Genomic DNA, 17,230 nt, shown 5'->3' on the forward strand with positions numbered 1-17,230 from the left:
CAAGCCTTATTCCTGGGTTTTCTTTTCTTTCTCAGATATCCTTTCTAATGAAGTTTTTATCCATTCTCCTGGCTTTGACTATCATCTAAGTAAAAAACTCAAATCTATCCCTTATTTTTTTCTCTGAACTTCAGATTCAAATATCTAACTGTATTCTTTTGCAAGTCTCACAGCTATTGGTAACTCTCCTGGTCTTCCTCAACTGAGTAAATACCATCATTTATCCACCCAGTTCCTTGAGCTGAATGTTAATTTCTGAATGTTTCATGAACATTTTTCCTTCTATAATTCCCCATGACTAAACAAACCAACAAAAACAGCAAGTCCTAGAGATTCAAACTGTGACACATATCTAAAATGTTTAAAATGGGTCTACCTTGTAGCTCCTCATTACCAACTCACTCCAAACCATTATGATTCCTTATCTAGACTTCTGTCTTTTAATCTCATTCCCCACTTCTAGTGTAAGCTTGTTCCACTCTGTTCTCCACAGAGCTTCCAGAAGAATAAGTTAAACACCTAAATCAGATCTTTTAACTCTTTCTCTCTCATTTATTGTTTTCTGGAAGTTTAAATATTTTATTATTGTTCTATTACAGTTGTCCCAATTTTTCCTCCTTTGCCCTCCTCTGCCCAGTCCAACCCCTGCTCCTAGTCAGTCCCCACACCATTGTCCATGTCCATGGGTCATTTGTGCATGTTCTTTGACTAGTCCCTTCCCCTTCTTTCCACCATTATCCCCCACTCCCCTTCCCTCTGGTCGCTGTCAGACTGTTCCATATTTCCATGCCTCTAGCCCAAGCTCTTTATCATTTTCTCATTTCATTCACAATAAAATCACACCTTGTCCTGAATTTTCTGCACTCTGCTCTCTATTCATTTCTCCAACGTCTCATGTCATACTCTCTACTCCCAACCTTGCTCACTCTGGTCCAGTTTCTCTGGTTTTCTTCCAGTTATTGGTTTCCAGCATTTTTTTTCCTTACAGATTACTTGACTATTCTTTTGGATGACTCCTTTTTTTTTTTTATAATTCTGGTTTTAATTAAGACCTACCTCCCCAAAGAGAAGCAATGTAAAGAAAGAGAATGTTACTAATAAGCTTCTGATGCCCAAAATACGACCTATAGGTAGTACTGAAGCAAAGCTTTGTCTGGAACAAGAGGATTGTACAAATTCAATTATTAACTCAATAAATGGGAATCAAGCATAGAAGAGGTGGGGCAGAAATCACAGATTTTTCATCCATGCAGTTAGAGATACCATTTTGCCCATGGTCCTAGACCACAAGACATGTAAATATAAACACAATGTACACGTGCTATAGAGAAAGTCAAAACCCCAAATCTGCCTCTCCTGGTCCAACATATTGTGAGAAGGAGAAGGAAGACAAACTGCCACATAACAGATGACACAGCTCTGAATAGCCTCCTCCCCATCTTCCTCTGTATAGGCAATGGCATTAGAAACATTTCAGCCAATGTGAAGGGACCTGACATCACAGCCTGGTGAAGCCCTTTGTTTGATGTGGCATTGGGCAGCCTTTAGGCCCAGGTTCAGCTTTGAACCATCCAACATGGTGTGAGAGCAAAAGTGTGTATCAATGAATCTGAGGCCAGACTCATAGTTTCCTGTGGTCTGAAATTATTGGATGAGAGACTTAAAAAGGCTCTTGGGCCCAAGTAGGGACACCAATGATGAGAGCTGGTGGCATGGCTCAGGGCAGAGGCAGGGCAGTGACTTGAAATGTATGGGAACCTCAGGTGCAGGCTTTGTCTGGGAACACAGTCTCTGGGGGTGGAAGCCACGGTCCCACCAAGAAAACCCAGAGACCTTAGCAGTAAAAGGAGAAAACCAGACAACATTGCAGCAAGATCCAATGAGAATTCAGTAAACAGGGACCAGTGAGATTCATCTTTTCCTACTGCAACTCATTTGTCTTGCCCATAAGCCTAGACACCATCAAAAGAAGACCAAAGGAAAGGGGAAGAGACCAAAAAAGACTGAGCATTATATTTAAAAGGGCTCAGTTTATTTTTAAAAACATTTTTATAAGCTTCATTGAAGATTATAAATTATAAAATTTACACTGTATTTTTTCTTACCCAGTGGGTAGAGATCATAAGAAAGATTAGATAAGCTGAAAGAACCAATAATGATGTACATTTTCTTTACACATCTAAGTGTTGTCAGTTAATTAGCTAGATCGCTCTATTTACAATGTTCAAAGTGAAGGCGTGCCAGACACTGCTTTTTAAAAAAATGATACCAAAGAGCTTTAGAACAGAGTATTTCTTAAAAGACTACAATGAATTATGTGTATATCTCTGATTACTTCTGAGACGTGGAAAGGAGTAAAAGAGCTGTATCAGCATGACACAGGTGAAGCTGAATAAATTTTTGCAAGCTTCCTTCAGGTAACTTCAGAGACAAATCTACCAACTTAGTCCAAGTTCATATTATCCATGTCTTCCTGTTGTAGGTGGGAGTTAGGCTCTTCCATGGGATCTCATGGAAAGCATTCCAATGACCCACACATGGGAGACTGTGGTGTGGCATGGTTTATCCATGTGAAAATAGTAACTGCCCCCTGAGTTTCCAATGTCCCATCGCCCTCGATCCTCCTGCTTAGAAAAAGTCCAACTGTGTCCTCAGCCGGGCCAAGACAAGAGCCAGTATCTAGAGTTTCTGCTTCATATTAAAGTTTAGCCCTTTGGAGCACACTGGCGGCTGCCAAGTGGTCTCAGTACCCAATCAGGTAGCTTATCTTGTTCTCAGCTGTTGTGGTGGCAGAGCCCATATGGCTGATTACCATTCAGCTGCTATGGCCCCATGGCTATGGAGAAAGAATGTGCAAGTGCATAGGGCGAGCACATTACCAGGTTGGCAAGAGAGACTATTTTTTCATTCTCCTGGGATTATATTAGCTTGGGCTTGGGAGGGACCGGGTACCTCTTCTAAACCACCAATCAATTTCATAGGCATTTGCAAACTTTGGATGGGTTTATACCCCCTAGCTAGACTGACAGGCCTCTTTGGTCTAGCACCTCCCAACAACCCTGCACCACAGGTAGGGGAGGGAGGACTATTAATCCCCTTGATAGAGCAGAACTGTAATTCCCTGGAGTGTGAAAAGCTGTGCTTTCTTGATATCTAGTTTAAGCTCAACATCTCAATTAAGCTTGATGTCTAGTCCACTTGCTTTCTTTTCCCAGCTAAATACCAATGGTAATATTCCTTTTATTCTTACAAACATCTGTTAAAATATCATGTTGGTTGGGCCACCAATGCACTGTTAGACTCAGTTTCTCTCAAAGATCCTTTCTTATGTTTCTTTTGTTTTCATTTTTGTCATTATTACCTTGATCCTACATGGCTCCAATACCAATGCCTAGACTTTTTGACCCATTTATTATCAGAAAAGTAAGGACATATGGCTCACTCTCCTACGTGCCCTACATTATATTAGAGCATATGTTCATAATTGCTGTGTAAATTTATCTGAAGACATAATCTTAATTGAATAGTATTCTGTGATAGCCATTAATTTTTATCTTTCTAGTCTATATTCACCCTTCATTGACTATTCTATAATGATGTTGATGGACCCTGTAAATATTTCTAATTTGTTAGCTGGCATGATGCTAAGCTTTGTCAGTTGAGGGTGCTAAAGGGACATGCAAGGAAGAAAGGGTCTTGTCTCCTGGTTCTGGTGAGCTCTGGAGCTCAGCTCCTGCAGGGATAGTGGTTTCTACAACACCTGGGCCCCGCAGGGTGCTTGGGCTCTGCAGGTGTGCTTCCAGTGGTGGCTAGCAGCATACAGTATGTCCCTGGCAGCCACTTCCCTCGGCACTCCCCCAGATGGATCATGATCTCATTCCTAACGATTCCTTGGCTACACTCTATCAGCCCAAGTGGTAATGGGTGCTCCCCGTGGGTGCTCTTCCTCTATTCTTTAGAGTCCTCATTGATGATTACTAGCCTGCCTCCCATTATTTCAATCCCCTGTTGTAAGTAATAATTCCATGTTAAACTTTTCCTGTTCAGTTTATTATGAGGTTTCTGCCCTGGGAGTGGTCCCAGATGGTAGACCTGTGTACATGGGATTTGGAGCGTGGTCTGGTTTTATGCTTAGGCTTGATTGCTGTGCTGAGCTCTTGCTAATAGCAGATGGAGTTCTAGGAATCCATGACATGCAGTGACATCACAACTAATCAGAATACCACCTGTGGTGTATTGTGGTAAAGCACCAACTGAAGCAAGTGTCTTGAGAGCCCACAAGTGGCTGCTGCACTTGACCATCATGGAAATAACGATGACTACAAGGACTGTGGTGTAGGAGAGATTTTTCTGAGTTTACTTGAGTACTTAACAGAGAAAAAAATGACAAGCTCTCTGCTCAAGTCACAGCTTGAGGACCATTGAGCTACCGTGACAACCATGAAAGAATATTTTATTTATTGTAACCACAGGGCTGATATTGCTGAAGTCAGACACAATATTTAATCCTTCGAGTTGCTAAATGACAGCAATAGTTGCAAATGCACAGTCCATAGCCTTCTCTGTGACAATGGAGCTGGACCTGTAACCATTTCCTCCTTGACAAGTTGGCACAATGTTAAGCTTTGTCAGTAGACAGTACTGAAGGGAAAATGAAGGAGGAATGGGGTTCTCTTTGGGCTCCAGTATGCTCCTAGGGGCAGCTTCCTTAAACATGCCTAATTTCTGCAATTTCTGGCTCCAGCCACATCCACCAGCTTTTACAGGGCAAGCTGCTGGCATGCAAGGAGTGGTTACTCTGGAGCCCCTCAGGTGGTCATCTTGGCAGAGTATTGCTGCCATGGCATCTCCTTCCACTGGCATCCCCTTGAGCAGCTTTGCAGCCTCAGAAAAATCTGCCATTTAGACAACCATGGTTATGCCCCTCCAATGAAGCTGGATCTCAGTACATGGTGTGGGAGCTGCTTCAGGTGCTTGTTCTATCTGTCGTTTATGATTTAAGCCCTGGGGAGAGTGGACCTATTCCTGCATCTGCTATCACTGTATTCTATAAGGCTATTTTTATTCATTGCTAGTGCTGTTGTAGATAATAATTTTTCATGTTCAGATTTCTGTATAGGTTCATCTTTTCCTGAATCCTGACTAATATGCCTCTTAAAATTTTAATATTTCATGTAGGTTAAGTATTAAACTAAGATCTGACTTAATCATGATCTCACCAAATCACTCATTTTTAGTTCTTTATCATGTATAACTTATCTATTCTTAAAATTATCTAAAGTCAATTAGATGTAATAAAATAATTATTTTGAATGTCACTTAAGTTAAAATTGGTAAACCTATCAAAACTTAGTATTACTAAAACTTGTATAAGAAGAATGTGGAAGATTCCATTTTACCCTATTTACTGATAAAATACTAAGTATATTAAGAATTTAGTGAGGCCAAAATCTTGGAAAGTTCTGTTAAAGTTAACAGCAAATGTTTTATATATATAATTTCAATGGAAAGATTAAACAGACATAACAAATGGAATATAATTGAAGCTAAATATAACATTATTATATTTATAATGTATTTATAATGTATTTATATTATATTTATGTTTATATATTATAATGTTATATTTAGCTTCTATTTATATTTAACATTAAATATAAATAGAAGCTAAATATAACATTAGCTTCTATCAACATTCTTTTAAACTCTAGGGCAATCCCATCTTTCTCTCCATTCAGGATAAAATCCTGGAATGCAGTAGGTAGGTCCCTTTGCTTATTTGCTAATTTTAAAAAAAATACAAAGTTCTCTCATCACTCTTATCATAAAAACCATGTGAATGAGAAAGTCTACAAGAATCAATGCTTTATTCACTGTGTCTAAAGTAAAGAGACACAGAGCTCTCTACTCCATTTGGAAAAAAGATGGGATTGTCATTACTCCAGGGATGCAATATAGTAGTGATACTATATATATTTGATAACTATATTTTTGTCTGATGTCTCCTTTTGTATAGGCACCTTCCATTGCATCTTGGTGCTTTGGTTGAAAGATATTCTACCCAGTGTCTTTCCTCCGTGATAAGATGTGAAATGAGGGAAAGAGGATTTGCTTATATCTCCACTCTTATCCTCAAGGAACTAAAAGCCAGCCTTGTGATTTGATAGGTGCACATGTGAAAAATTATGCCAAATCATCTCTGAGTTGAAGGAGATGTGTGCTTGGATAAGTAGAAAAGAAAGCAGGTACTCTTGAAATAATTTTTACTGTATCCCTTGTGACAGAGAAAGAACTCTGGACACAAGGAACTTCAATTTCACCCAGATCCCCCTAGAAAATCAAGACTTTGCTAGAGTGCCTACAAGTAATAACAGCCTTGACAGGAAGAGCAATAATATTCCTTGCCAACAATCACATAGAGATAATGGAGCTGCCCTCCTTCAGTAGCTCTTGTGAGCTTGGACGAGGAGCATGCCAATGTTGACCAATAGCTGCTGGAAGCCAGAGGACTTTTCCCAGAATTTTCTAAACTGCTAGCAACACTGAGAACAGGGGTATATCCATGCTGTGTATGTGTGGATAATGGTGAAGTTGTGGGGGGAGAGGGTCACAAAATATAACCAAAATAGAATTTCTTCCTAACTAGGCAGGGAGAGGAGGTCAAAGTACACGAAATTGTTGGCAGGCAATACAATCTGATATGACTTGCAGTCTTGTGCCATGGATGAAAATCTGTATCAACAACAACTCCCAGAAGACAATGGTATGAGAGGACGTGGACATGCAAGTTGACTCAGTTGTTCTGGGAGAAGTGAGAACAAGTCGAATATTTTAGGAAAGAACTCTCAGTGCATGGATTGTCACTTAAGTCACAGAGAATGGCTTTGCAAATACTTTACCTACTCAGTGTGTAAGAGAAGGAAGCATTTCAGAGAGGGTAAGACTTTTGTCCAGTTCGCTGGAAGAAACATGCTGAATGTCTGAGGGTATCTCAAAATTGATTTAAGCGTGGGATGCTGACCCAGCTTCCAGACGTCTCTCTGGGAATGGTCATCATACCAACACCAAATAGAAGGTTGTGAGGCTTCTGTTTTTCTAACTGGAGAGCCTTCATTTGACGCTGGGAATCAAGGGCTTGTCATGTAGCTATGGGTGCCAACATATAAGGGCCTATTCACAAGAGAGGAAATGTCACATGCCGAGTAAGCATATGAAAATTTGTTTAATCCCTTAGCAATTAAGGAAATACACCCTAAAGAAAGATTATATTTTTAGCCTAGCAAATAAGCAAAGATCAAAATAAAAGGATCACCTACAGTGTTAGTGACAGAGTAGAAGAATAGGAGAATACTGATATTTCAGTTAGGCAAAAACTCCTGGAAGAAAATTTGCACTGTTTTTGAAAGTTTTATCACTCACACACTATGTAAGCCAGTAATTTCCATTCTACTACTTTATACTAAAAATGAAATTAGAGTTTTGGACAACTTCTCACAAATGTTTATAACAGTGCTATTTGTCATAGAGAACAATAGAAAAAAAAAGAAAAATCTGCTTGTTCAAAGGTGGGGGACTACTTAAATAAAATATGATATTCCTAGATAATAATATGTTTACCAGACAATGAAAATATTTGCTACTCTGTCAGCTGACATGGGACTATGTCCATGATAATTGTTAGGTGAAACAGAAAACTACTAAGTAGTAGGCATGGTGTCATACTATTGTCTTCATTTTGTGCGCACATACACATGGATGCGTATCCGGGTGCAAACACTCTCTGAGAGTGGAGTGGATGGCCTGAGAGAAGTGTGGATGGCCTGGAACAGGCAGGAGATCCATGGGAACTTCAGCAGATCAGGTATGAATAATGTAAAGAATTTCTTGATATACTTAAAAATAAGAGTTGTAATTAGTGGTCAGAATGTTCGAGTGACAGCACTTAATCAAAATAAGCAATATTCTTCAGCTTGTCTCAAAGTCTTGATGACGCATTGAGAATGGGGACAGTATTTGTCTAGAGAGATGGGGATTTATAGGCAAAGTGTGAGTGGCAGACAAGTGCTTAAGGACTGACAAAAGAATTTAAACGATCAACCTAATTGAGTGGAAATAGTAATAATGCCTCATGTGTTCACACAGAATAAATAATAAAGTAAACAGTCACCCTGGGTTTCATGAAGACACTGGATTTGCAGTGGATTGTGAAACATGGGTGGGTACTAACAGAGACAGAATATGAGGAGATCCCATTCCAGAAAAGGTGGGAAGGCCAGAAGCCCACTGGTCACATGGGCAATGAGTGGGAGCTACCACTGTAAGAATAAATTGATTGCAGCCTGGTTACAGAATCTTGAAAATGCTAGGTCAAAGAACAGAGACTCTGTAAAGTGCTCTCTATGAAAATGTTTTCAAAATTACATGTCAGTTTTTGAGATACTGTCAGAAATAATAAGACTTTGGGGGTTGAGCTAGAGATTCTAGGAATAACTAAATGGTAAGTGTAAAGCCAGGCACCATTTTATTGACTACAAATACTCAGGTGTATAATGCAGTACAAGGGGCCTATTATAAGTGGGCTATGTAGAAAGCTTTTAATGTTATAGTTTCTGGGGTACATTCACTTGAAATTAATAGAAGTTTAAAGAAAATGAGATTTTGTTGACTCCTAATGCTCATAAATAGTAAGGTTCTATTTGGACTAAACTTTTCATAAAATCAATTGTCCACTGTCTCCGCCGTCTCCTCTAGCAGTATTCGAACTGCATTTGGGAGTTAAAAAGCACCAAAACTGACCATGAAGTAACAAATAACAATGTTTAATTGTTAACAATGTTTAACAATACTTATAGCAAAGTATAAAGCCATGAGATATATAAAGAAATCTATCTGCCTACTATCTATCTAGATTATCTTGAGTGTATACATAAGATGCTGGCAAAAAGGCAAAACAAAGAGATGTGAGTTCACTGAGCAGGCACCATGGACCGACCTGTGTGCCAGATATCTTCAAAGAAACGAAATAACATACGTCCTGTCGTACTGGTAGTAAACCATAGAAATGGGGTTTCAGCACTAACAGAAATGACTGAAAAATAACATTACTACTTTCACACTGACCTATTTCCTTATGAGTTCCATTTACACTATGCTAAGACAAGAAACACCAAAATAGAAACTGACACACTCTATTTTGCCAACTACAGCTTCTTAAAAAATAGGGATGTAGAAGCTTTGCAAAATACCAGTTGAACTGCAAACCACAGAAAGGATTCTCTGGCACAAATAACACCAAGTCAGCAGTGCTCTTGTGCCTATAAATTGTAGACCAAGAAGGTGAAATTAATTGTAAAAAAATATACACTTCTTGGAAATGTTAGAATGACTCCAAGGACACATTTTAAATCACCTGGTGACAATAGACCTCATTTTACAAATGAGTAAGTGAAAGCCCAAAGAGGCAATATGATTTACTCCAAGTAACAGAATGAGTTAGTGGACAAATTGGGCTTTTATAGAGATCCAGTTTTATGGGAGTTAGTACCTTTCCATTAAAGATACCAGGGTTTTTTTTTATCTTAATAAAATAAAAATTTAAAAAGCGTTTCCATGGGAAAGTGTAGTCCTGACATTAATGAAAAGCATCCAGCATGTTAAGTTCTCCTTTCAAACTCGGAAGCCCAGGACTGTGTGTCAGGACAGTTGATGTGTTACCTGCCCTGCCATGGGAATAGCTTTTATCCGCTGCATCCTTGATGCTGGTAGCACCTCTCACGCTGGCCAATATCTATTGCAGCACCTGATGGGTGCCAGGTGTTGTGCTAAGGGCTTTGCAGTCATGATTTCATTTCACTCTTCTAGTTACCATATGAAGTCAGTACAGTTATATTTATTCCCATTTGAAAGGTGAAGAAACCAAAATTTATTTTTAAATGGCTTACTTTTATTTCAATGATCTGGAAAACCAGTAATCTTATGAATTAGCTGATTGATCCACAAAAATAAAATTCCAGTTTTGAAACTTCAGTGCCCACATTTTGGTGGATGTTTGTGGTCACACCAATACCACATGAAGGTCAAGTGACATCACTGGTGAACTAAAAATGTTATAGTACAAGTGGAAACAAGAGGTGGGAATATCAAGTTCACACATGGCTCATTTTGGAATAGCAAACTACGCCTTAGCATAGTCGTGAGGGGCGGTTTCATGTGGAAAGGAATAATCTCATCTTGAGAAAACACTAGCATCCCTCCCGTGAGACTAACATAATTAACTTGAATTGTGTAGCTTTAAAGGTTTTTTTAAATTTTATTTACTTATTTTTAGGCAGAGGGGAATGGAAGAAGAGTGGGAGGGAAACATCAGTGTGTGGTTGCATCTCATGTGCCCCACCTACACAGCGGAACCTGGCCCGCAACCCAGGCGTGTGCCCTGACTGGGAATCCAACCAGCGACCCTTTGGTTCGCAGGCCGGCACTCAATCCACTGAGCCACATCAGCCAGGGCTGAAAATTTATTTGAATTAAATAAGTAACCAGTTTTGTATAAAAGCACTCAGAATCGGGGATTTATTCTTCACTTAAAATTAATGTATATCATATGTTATATATATGTCATACATATACATTATATTTAATATATAAAATCATATTATAAAAATAATGTCCTCACCGTGGTGAGGGAAGGAGGTCTGTGAGAGGCTTTCTCTTTTTCCTTTAAAAGGTGTCCGTATATTATTCAAGTTGGAAACACGCTGATCCAGCTCTTAGGGAAAATGCATTCTGCCGATGTAATTGCCATCACTTCCGCGACAGATTCCAGTAGATGGGTCTGTGGAAACCTCCTTTGTTCCCACATATGGCGTCTTCTGCAGAGTGACATCAATCTAGGCTTTCAAGTGCACTAAAATTCACCATGTGTGCTTCCTGGTAGCAAAGACTGCTTGAAAAATGGGGATGTTTTATCACTTGTCCACTATAATCTCCTTTGTTGGTTTTTGTCATTGCCCTGCTTTAGAGGAAGAATAATTCTGTTCTTCTGCAGGTGATGTTATAATGCTTGGACTCATTTTTTTTTTAACAGAGCAATTTCTTCTATTTCACTGACTGTAAATGTTTCATTCAATATCTTACAGCCCTGAGTTTGGTAGACAGTTCCAGTTGGGATGTGTACTTCTTAGTGATGTTTTCATTATTTCCAGTTTTTTAGAATTGTAAATTTCTAGGGCATTCTACATGAAAACTACAACATGAAACAGTGGCATAAAAAATGAGCTTAAAGTGTTTAGTCTCTTCTTACCCACACTAAAAAGAAAAAAAAATCATTGCAATCAAAAGCACTAGAAAATAAGGAATTGGTATGGGAGATAAATAGAGCCATCTAGCAAGTATGAATCATATCCTGTGTCAGAAGGCATACTACCTTAAAGTATGTTGCCTAAAATTACAAAAAGACAGGCTATGAACTTGAGAGAAATGAAAAGATTTTTTTCCTGGGGAATCAGGTGACCGCTTCTGTAACTGCAGAGAATTCTGAGTAGTCAATGTTTTACTGAAGCTTGTTGCTGCTTGTCATGACCTCTTTACACTAACCAAGTATTAGAGAATCAAAGGGGCCAGAAGGTTAAAGTTGCTCATGTGTTTTCAACTGAACTGTTCCAACAAGAAAAACATGAACTCTCTTTATGAAGAGGTTTGGGAACTAGGATAAGTATTCACTTTCACAGTCTATTCTTAGGTACCATTCATTTATTCATTCATTCATATGTAGAAGGGCTGTGGAACAGGGGCAGAAGGAATTCTGACCTTCTGTGTATCAGAAACGTGAAATAGCACCAATAACACAACACTTCCCTGTGGTGAACGCGAGTACCAAACAGTGCATTTTAACTCGCCTACGACAAACTCAGTGTTTATTACACACATTGCTTTTTCTTTTTTGGACTAGTTTAGCAGCTATTTCCGTTCTAAGCCTGTGACTTATCTAATTAAATAGCATACATTTGGTACTGTTGTGTTACTTTAAGTAATCATAAATAATTTTGTGTTACTTTAAATAACCATAAATAATTTTTAGTAGATAAAACAGTGTCACTATCATGTGGGAAGTCATTCTTTAGAGACTAAACTAGCCCTGGAATTCTCTGGATATTAAAGATCCTTAGACTTGAGCCTGAGAAATCTAATTCAATAGAACTGGAGTAGATCCTGGGTATTTGCAGCTACAAAAAAGCTCCATAGGCTATCCTCGCTTGCTGAGTTGAATGCCACTGGTATAAACATTTGGTTATAAGGGAACTGGTCATCAAAAATAACCAAGTTTTTCCTGATAACAAAGCTAAACACTTGGCACATATTATTATTCCATGTAACACTTGTGTAAGGTGGGAGCAGTTATTTCTCCCATTTGACAGAGGAGTTAACCTGAGATATAGTGGGCCAGTTAGTGACTGTTCTCCTGGGTTCAGCTGTACGGAGTAAAAACCTGAGTCTTGCAGGCTTACTCTCATACAATAGAGAGAACCTGAATGGGCAGCATATTAGGACCCTTTGCTTTAAATTTCTGTGAGTGTTTGGAAGTGTTCGCTTGCCTTCTATCCTGGGGTGACTTTAGTTCACAGGCATCTGTGCTATGGCTTCTATTCATCAGCCGAGTCTTTCTCTCACCAATTCCTGCTTCCTTGGCTCAATACCGGTTCCCGCAAGTCTAGCCTTGAACCTGAGTCCAGCTGGCTGAAGGCCTGACCACTACTTACCCAGTACTTGCTGGACCTCGTCCTTACAGTCAGACATGTCTTCCAGAGCCCCCTCAAACTGTCTCACATGACCCATCTTCATCTATTCCCCTCTCTCTTACCTCGAGCCTGACCACTTTGGATCAGTATCAACTAGATTAACCTCCGAGCACTTCAGTGCCTTAACTTGGTGATTTGCAGATGCAGTCGGCACTGGAGGGGTGAAGCTAACTCTTCCACTCCTGCCCATCCTGGTGGTTGCCGTTCTCTTTCAAACAGTTCCCCGATAGGGGTTCACAGCAGTTCTCTACCTGATACAGCTACCTTATCTAATTATGCGACATATTGCAATTACAGTTTTTAAAAGGCTGTGTCCTATTCAATGATAAGTTATGTAAAACTTTGTTGATTCTTTCTGAGAGGCAGGATTGTAAGAGGAACTGATACATAGAAAAAAAGTATGAGAAGAAATCAGAGGTTATACATGGAAATATATTTTAGAAACTGCCAAACTTTTTTAAAAAATTCTATATTTTTCTGAAATAGAATGGGGTCAGTTATCAATTAAAGGATTTATATGCAAATGGGAAACTAACATAAGGTGACTTAGTGAATACTATAATTCCAAAACTTCATTTAAATTATAAAAACAATACATGCCTAGCACATAACGTACATTAAAATTCAGTAATTTCATCAATAGCTAATTGCTAATGGTTGGTATAATTCCTTCTAGACCTTTTTCTTTCTGTGCATGTAATAGATGATGCCAATTATATGAATATGTGCTATTTTTTATGCATAGTATAATTTTAATACCATTGGTTTATATAGATATTTGTATGCAGAATAGATGGAAATAGCTGTATGTTTGCACACATACACAAACTTAATATCATATCGGATATCGTTTTTTTACCGTTTTATTTTCAATAGCAATCTCCCTTTCATTTTCTCCACTTTTGGTCACAATAGCTATCAAGCGTGTGGTTTTCTCCCTAGAGGTGATTTTCCAACACGTAAGCTGCAGGAAGATGGAGGATCTTTTGCATGGTCTGTTAAGGCATAAAATTCCATAAGAGAGAAGAAGTTAGGGTGTGTAATGAAGCTATAGCTTGACGGAGCCAAAGATAGGACAATTCCAATGACTTGACACACTTTTGATCCTGATGGCCACGAAATGATTTCCAAGTTGGTGCACCACATGCCAACTAAGGCTTTTGCAGTTGGACAAGCTGGAGCTCAAATTCAGGCTTTGCAACTCATTATCAGCGTGACCTTACACAAGTTACTGAATTCATTGGAACTCAGTCCTCTCATCTGTGGAATGGATGTAATTTATACTCACTTTCCAGAGTTGTTATAAAGACTAAATAAGATTAATATGAAAATCATTAAGCATTGATGCTTGCACAGAGTAAAGTATTATAATTTGTCACCTATATCAATAGTACCACATCCTTGAAGGGCACTCCGCAAGGAAAGAAATCAACTTGATTTCTGCTCTTTGAATCTACAGATAACTACAGAGTTAACTACAGTCAACTCCTACTGATGGCAGGCCATTACAGAAGGATGGCTCAGCCTGAAGTCCAGCCTACACATACATTCATTCATTCATTCATTCACTCATTTATGTGTTTAGTCACAGTCATTCACGCAATAATGGCTTATCGATCTCCTGGTACATGCCAGATATTACAAGGATATGGACATAAAGAATAAATATAAGACACTGCCCTATGGACAGACATGTAACATAAGCCCCTAACATGCCAGAACTACTGGTTCAGAAGTATGTACACAGTAAAGCTCGAGCTATTTGCGGAAGGCTTCTTGCTGGGAAGTGAAGGGAAAGCTTTTCAGAACAAGTTCTGAAAAAAAGTTTTGGTAATGCATTGGGATTTGCCAGGAATTGCCAGCAGAATAAGAGGGTTCCGCCACCCCCCCCAATGGAAGTAGTAACGGTGAATAAAATGGCAAGGAAACAAGTAGAGCATAGTGTCTAAAGTATAGTAAGGGGATTAGAAAAGGGTACACAGCGATCAAGAGAAGCGGGATTTATCTGAGAGTCTTGTAAGTAAGGACAATAAAATTTGAAATGGGTTCTCTAAACAATTTTGAAGAGTGCAGCGCTGAAGTCTTTTAAGCTGTGGAATGTGGTGTCATCAGGTTGTTTGAGAAAGGACACCCTGGTATCATCTTTAAGGAAGATTAAAAGGGTATAAGTTCAGTACTGGGACTAAGAATATTACAAGAATTTAGCCTAAAACAGCTGAGTATTCAAACTATGGCTGTAACGTAAGGGGGTTCCACATTGACTGTACTTTCAGGAGATTGTTTTGTACTTTCCAAATGTGGAAAGGTGTCAGTAAACAGCTCTGTTTACTTAGGAATAATTCAGGAAAAGACAAGGACTATCTCAAAAAGTAGAACTCTGCCTGACTGGGAATTTGGTGAAGTTTACTAAATACGTATGAGAGCCACAACCTAGGAAAACCAAACAGACGTAAGCGGATGAGTCTGTACTTGGGCCAAGGACCCTGGGTTAGACATAGCAAAAAGGGCCCACTGTGGGGACAGGCAAACTCCTGGGGAACAGATATGATGACGCAATCAAATGTCCTTGGGTTCAGACCTGGAAAATCCCCGCACTGGAGTGATTGAAAACAGATGGAACAGGCATTATTTGCTGCATTCCCTAGTTTACAATCTTAGCATTTTGTTCAACTACTGCTGATTCCTTATGTATTTCCTTTCAGGACTCAATGAATTGAGTAAACGGTTTTGCTGTTAGACTTAACGCTGAGTTGGTAGATGTTGGGCTTAAACCCATAGAAAGTAGAAGACGTCAGATCAAACTCTTATTCCCTCTTTTATTTCTTCTGCACATTTACCAAATGCTTTTGCTCAAGACTTTGAGACACAGGTTGGGTTTATAGGACAGAGAACAAACTACAGAACAGTGAAAAAGCATAAAAGACACTACATTCAGTTCTCATAATGGCTTGTCAACCTCCATCAAATGTACTCTTGTCATTGAAAAATAGAAAAGCTGGATATAATGATATATTAAATTAATCAGCCATGTATTACCCCCATGTACCTTAATCTCGAGGGCTTGCAGCCCTATTTACTTGACTTGATACTAATTAAGGAAAGTCAAGGTGCAGCAGCAAAACCAATAAATAGGCTATAAGTTAACATGTAAATGCAACTAGGTAGCAGTTTCCTGAACTTAGAAACTGGTAAGGCTATTACTTAATAGCATTTTATTTGTTACCCCTATATATCCGGTTACCTTTAGCTGCAAGAAAATGCATCAATTATATGTAGAATAATTTCTGAATGTTATAATCTGGGAAATTAAAATAATTAATCAGTAACCATAAGAAATCTTTTCATTGATGAACAATTTCAGATTGATCGTTTTCCTCTAACCATCAGAAACCAGGAAAAAAACAATGTACAAAAAACTACACAGCATAGAATTTTTACAAATAGAATGATAGTAGTGGGTGATGACTTTACTAACCATAGGGCTAATTCTTTATTTCTTGTTTAGAAACAAAATTATATTAATGTTATCAATTTTTATAATATCTATCATTTATTAATGTATTTTATAGCTATCTATTTATACCAATTATTATTAGGACTTAGCATGAATGCCTTCTGATTTAGCTTTATTTTCACTCTTTATAAATAAATGAGGGCTGGATACACACAGGTGAAATTTGGAACAATGAACCTCAGTGGTATATTGAGAAAGCTAAGCACAGAGACCAATAGACATGATTTCCATTCTTGGAAAAGGGTAAAAAATTTGAATGGAGTGTCAAGAAATACAGGTTCCATTCTGGGTTAAGCCTCTGTTTTACTCAGGGGATGAACTATCACCTTTCCCGTGGGGGAAAAATAGAGAAGAAATTTTATGCCAAGTTCCTGCTCTCTTTAGCAAATTCAGAGATGAAAAATTGAGAGAGCAATACAACATGTATAGGTAGTGACCGTAAACATGCCCAGGAAGTCTGGACTTTGGAAGGGAGGAAGAGAGAGAGGAAGAGAAACATAGATGTCAGAGAGAAACGTCCCTTGCAGGTACTCCAATCAGGGACCAAACCTGCACCCAGGCATGTGCCCTGACTGGGAATTGAACCCATGACCCTTCGATGGTGCTCCAACCAACTGAGCCATACCAGCCAGGGCAGGGAGCGTGGACTTTTTTTTTTTCTGTTCTTCAACTAACTATCAGTATGGCTTTGGTCAACCCCATTATCTCTCTGCATCTCATGTGTAAAACGATGAATTAGATTAGGTTTGAATGACAAATCATTTTAGCATCAGTGCCGATAATGATGGGTTGGAAATAGCTGCTTAGTGCTGTGTTAAAATAGATTGCGAGCTTGTGCCATGGTTCACTGAGTAAGAACGGGAGTGGGGTAGGGGCTTTGGCAGTTCAAGTGCTGCTTATTTGCTGCTCCCGAATTGGTTTA

General features: G+C 38.8%; 1 protein-coding gene across 1 annotated transcript in view; it reads right to left on the bottom strand.

Annotated features, from left to right (window-relative positions):
- Positions 1 to 17,230, bottom strand: part of ZNF385D (zinc finger protein 385D) — a 741,503-nt gene that overhangs the window by 520,148 nt on the left and 204,125 nt on the right. The gene's annotated exons all lie outside the window — the stretch shown is intronic.

Source organism: Desmodus rotundus, chromosome 8, assembly GCF_022682495.2.
Source record: "Desmodus rotundus isolate HL8 chromosome 8, HLdesRot8A.1, whole genome shotgun sequence".
NCBI lineage: Eukaryota > Metazoa > Chordata > Mammalia > Chiroptera > Phyllostomidae > Desmodus > Desmodus rotundus.